Consider the following 4915-nt stretch of genomic DNA (forward strand, 5'->3'; position numbering starts at 1 on the left):
AGTGGAAACTTATGTCATCACAGAAATGTTTATGAGATCAGGAAAGAAACATCATGCCAAGTATAGTACATGTATTGGAGATGGAGATAGCGAAACACATAAAGACATTAATCCATACGAAGACATTGTTGTTTAAAAGAAAGAATATGTTGGTCATGTATAGAAACGAATAGGCACAAGGCTAAAGGACGCCAAATAATGTTAAATAAACTGTTTTCGGATAATTACAATAGCGTTTTCACAAAAAGTGGAATTTCTAACTTGAGAAGGACAAACACAATAATTTGTAAATGTCCTAGGAATAGCGAAGAGTATAATCCATGCATGTTTTAAACCAGTTAAAGCTGGATTCCAAGTCACTTTACACAAAGTTCATCTGAAACAGAACTTTTGTTTGTAATTGCTTTTGTTTGTATTTGCTTTTTAGATGAATATAATTAAGTGCTGTGGTCAAAATCTGAACCCTCGTCAATATTTTATTGCCGATCTATTAAATTTGTATTTATGAAAGAAAATGAGGCATTGGTTAGGGAAGAAGGTAATAATGGAAATAAATAATCTTTCTCCCAATACATACAATTCAAACAATGATAATATAAAAGTTATCTTTGCTTTGCGCTTAGCCATGTTATACGGTAGCGTTGGTAATATTTTATCAAATATAAATGTTGGTCCCAAAATGTTGTACCGGTGGAGAATCTTCAAAGAAAATGAATTCGATAGAAATTATTCAAAAACCTCGCGTGTGCAGATATTTCGACGTTAGCACGCGAGCTAAGAATTTAATCGTAATTCGACCGTGCCAGTTTGTACTTTCAGGAAGAAAACAACTTTATTGACTGGACAGTTCTATGTAAATATTTATAAATCGCACATTAAGCGAACTTGTTTACGAGTTAAAATCCAAAGGTCTCAGCTGTAAGAACCACAAGAAAAGATAAAAGAGACCTACCTTCAGAATTTCAACCTCATAAACGTCGTGAGGTAAACTGTTTTCTTTTTGGGTTCACTCAAAACAGAATATTGGTATCGTATGATCCCAAGAATTATGATGCCATTAATACAAATATGTATATAACAAAACAAAAATGAAACGTATTCTTTTCATTTGTAATTTTAAATAACGCATAGAAAACATAACGCATACATGGAGTTTATCACCTTCTTTAAATGGTATAATGCATTCCATAATTAAAAGCGAATAAAGAAACGAACTTACCAAAGCACCATAGGAAAGAATTTATGAAGTTTTATCTTACTCGGGAGTCAGTTTGCCTGAATATCACAAAATCCATTCACCTTAAATTTCTGGCAACGAGAACTCTTCAAATTTCCTAAAAAATGAATTTTAACAGACTTTTTTTTCAATTTTTTAAATTTTAACAGGCAATGTAATATTTTGACAGATAATTTAACATTCTAACAGAAATAGTAAGAAGGGAAAGATAGCGTGTGCAAAAATGCGTGAAAGGGCATTTAGAAAAATCGAAATAATTGGAAATATAATTAAAAAGTGAAGAGAAAATATCATGGGTTTCATAAAGCATAAATGTGAAAAATTTCCGCTTTTGTAACAAATTCTACATCCTTTTCTTTTTTTGTTTAAATTGAGGTGTGCATTGAATTTCATGACAAAATAATATATATTCATATATAAATATCAAAAATAGTAGTCATTTTCCTTAGTTTATTTATCAAAATGTCATTTCCTTATATTATTATGATACAAAGAATTATATATATATATATATGATGTATAATGCAAAATAAGGATATAAAAATTAAAATTGATTTCACAATTACACTTGAATATGGTATGAAAAGTAAGGTTTGAAAGAAAATTTCAGATACATTGATTTCCGGAGTTATTTAATTGCTTTTCATGTTTAGTTGTAAATTTCCACAATTGGCCAAATTGCAAAATTCATGCCAATGACATTAAGGAAACAATATAGAGTGTAATAAAAGGAAAACAAGAAAATACAAATTCTGACAGTGAATTTAGTAAAAAATCAAGAAAAAGTAAGACAGACGTTAGGAAACTATAGCAAAATAAAAGAAGCTCGAGAGGGCAGCGGTAACCATAACAATAAGAAAGAAACACAAGAGAAAGGTCACTAAAATAAATTACAAAATGTAAAATAGCAGTAGAAGACAAAAAACAAACAACAAGTAGGAGCAAGGAAAATAAGTTATACAATAAAGGAAATGAAGAAATGATTTTAAATCAAACCTTCAATCCTACAGAAAGTACATATAATGTTGAAGGGAACAAAGAATATGAAAGACAAATTAAAGAAGGTAAGAAAAATTTATCATTAATTAAGAGAGATTTTATATTATAATAGAAAGATACCAGAATATAGAAAAAGGTAGGAGAAAAGAAAAGAAAATGAGCAGATGAACAAAGCAAAATGGGCAGAAGAAAGAAGCAAACTAACAAAAAAAAGTGAGGTAATAGAAGAGTTAGACAAAATTAAAAGAAGAAAAGAGAGGAAAAACTATTATTATAAAAAGGTTGTAAATAAGAGATAAAGTAGAAGAACCCAAAATGAAATTGAACATAAATAGATTAAACTTTGTTTCAGGGCATCACTCTTTTCTGGTCATTGTTTGTATCCTCTAATGTTATTTCATGAATATGAAAATGAATATGAGAACGAAAAATAACAGTTTTGAGTTTAGTGATCAATTGTTTCACAAGTAGTGACCAATATATAAATTGATTTGGCAAAGGCAACTTTTGGTATTTTGCACGAGGAGAAAAATATATATAACCCAACTTATATTATAGCGAAAACATTCATGGTATGGACAGAAATTAATGCTTTAATGGTAATCTGACATAAAGACAAAGTCAACCATACACAGTGTAGGTATATGGTATAAGAATATGGGTTCTCCACTACTCAACAAGAATAGATAAAACACAAACACATTTCCTAAAAAGAATATTATACATACTGAAATACCATGTAATGCCAGATTATGTGATTAAAAGCAATAAGAATAGTATTGGAACACAAAATAATAAAATGAGGCATAAACTACATGTTAAAACTGGCAAACATGGGAGAACACATAATTAGACAGGAAAACATTGCAAAAAGTAATACACACATAATAAACTCAAATAGAGTTATGGAGCCGATGGTACAGAAATAATAATAAATTTAAACTGAACAATAATAGAAGAAATAACACAAATACTTGCTGGATAAAAGAAAGAAAGAATAGAATAATCTACTTATAGTGAAGTATATAAATATGCTAAAAATATAGAAAAAAATAATTAAAGTTTCTTGCATATGAAACTGCTATTAATAACTAAAAGGATAATCAAAGTTAGAGTAGCTGGGAGACAGGAACGATCAGTGAATGCAGAAAATAGCATAAAATACAAAACAGATGAAAACAAAATGTATAATATGTGTAAGAAAAATATATTGGATAATATTAAGAATTTACAACAAAATTCATTAAAAAACAACAATAGGATGGTGATTTTTTTTCTGACAAAGAAAAATAGTTACAAGGATTGACAAATTTTATTAAAAAGCAAAAGCAGCATTAAGCTAAGATCATTTTATCATAGAAGAATAGCAATTCAGACAAATTCACAAATTATAATAATCTAAGAACAACTTAAATACTTTGTTATGTTTGTTTTGCAGTAACCAACAAATTTAGAGACTTAGCCTAAGTATAAATATGCCATAAATAATTCTATGTAGAAATAAACATAAATAATATTAAATAAATAGAACTTTTCTTATTGAAATGTGACAGTCTGTAATAAAAGATAAATTAAAAAAGAAAAAATAACTTTAACAAAAAAGAAATTTATAAAAATTTATTCTTAAAAAATTGTGGCCAATCAGATACGTGAAATAAAAGATTATTAGAAGAAACATGATTAGTCTACAAGAAGATCATACGAAAGGAGAAATGAAACATGTACCGTATTCTCTCAACATACGATTGCGAAGAAGTTTACTTACTCTATATTTCATTTCCGAACTTCTTCGTTTCCACGCAGTCATAGCAGTTTAGAACTATTTTATGAAAATCAAGAATTTCCTACATCAAATTATTTGATTTGCAAGACCTCATATATTTCTAAATTACTTACACAAAATTAGGACAGCCTATGAACAATGCAAACATTAAAAAGAAATAAGCGATACAGTAGCCCAAACAAGGACAAAGGTTGAAATAAGACAACAAAAATAGCAGTTATTATTCAAATTTGTATGAAAAATCCTTCAGAAATTAAATTCTTCTTTTAATGAAAGACGGTTATGTATATGAAAATCAAAAATGCAGTAAAAATACAAAAAATATAAAAGAAGAAAACTGTATTTGTTATTACGACTTACTTTTGCATGTAGAATAATTTCCATTTCGGTTACTGCACTACCCCTGTTATTAAATAGGTTTTGGAGTTCGATATTTAATTGATTCACACAGATTCAGTTTTTATATTCTGTATTTCACTACCATGTACAGCCATATGAACACACCGGATACTCTCAGATAATTAACACGTGGCAGAAGCCAAAACAAAAGGGCGTCGTTAGAAGTCGTACCAACTTCGCATGTAGGAACTAGTGATCATACCAACATGACATTTATCTCAACAGATTAAACAGTACTGAACTCTATGATGATGCGCTAGCATGATATAATGTCGACGACAAGGTAGTGTTGTTTGCTGATTGGTTATACTTCAGGACTACATGTGGGACCTCTGTACGATCGCTGGTTAAATCGGTCACTTTGCGATATGCTTATGAAATCTAAACGTAATTCTTTTGTTAACATTTTCATAATTATACTTCAATTTTAGGATTAATTAAACAAATATTTAATAATTATTTTAATATCGATTACTATATATAACGATTATTATAAT

At 28.6% G+C, this 4915-nt stretch overlaps 1 long non-coding RNA gene across 1 annotated transcript; it reads right to left on the reverse strand.

The window, feature by feature from the left end:
- Nucleotides 1-233: 233 nt before the first annotated feature.
- LOC126877173 (uncharacterized) lies at nucleotides 234-4683 on the reverse strand. Its single transcript, XR_007694798.1, has 3 exons — nucleotides 4380-4683; nucleotides 1220-1334; nucleotides 234-376 (listed from the first exon to the last, which is right to left on the reverse strand). It is a non-coding gene; the product is annotated as an uncharacterized LOC126877173 (long non-coding RNA).
- Between the last annotated feature and the right edge of the window lie 232 nt (nucleotides 4684-4915).

This window comes from Bombus huntii, unplaced genomic scaffold (genome assembly GCF_024542735.1).
Source record: "Bombus huntii isolate Logan2020A unplaced genomic scaffold, iyBomHunt1.1 ctg00000130.1, whole genome shotgun sequence".
In the NCBI taxonomy this organism is placed as follows: domain Eukaryota; kingdom Metazoa; phylum Arthropoda; class Insecta; order Hymenoptera; family Apidae; genus Bombus; species Bombus huntii.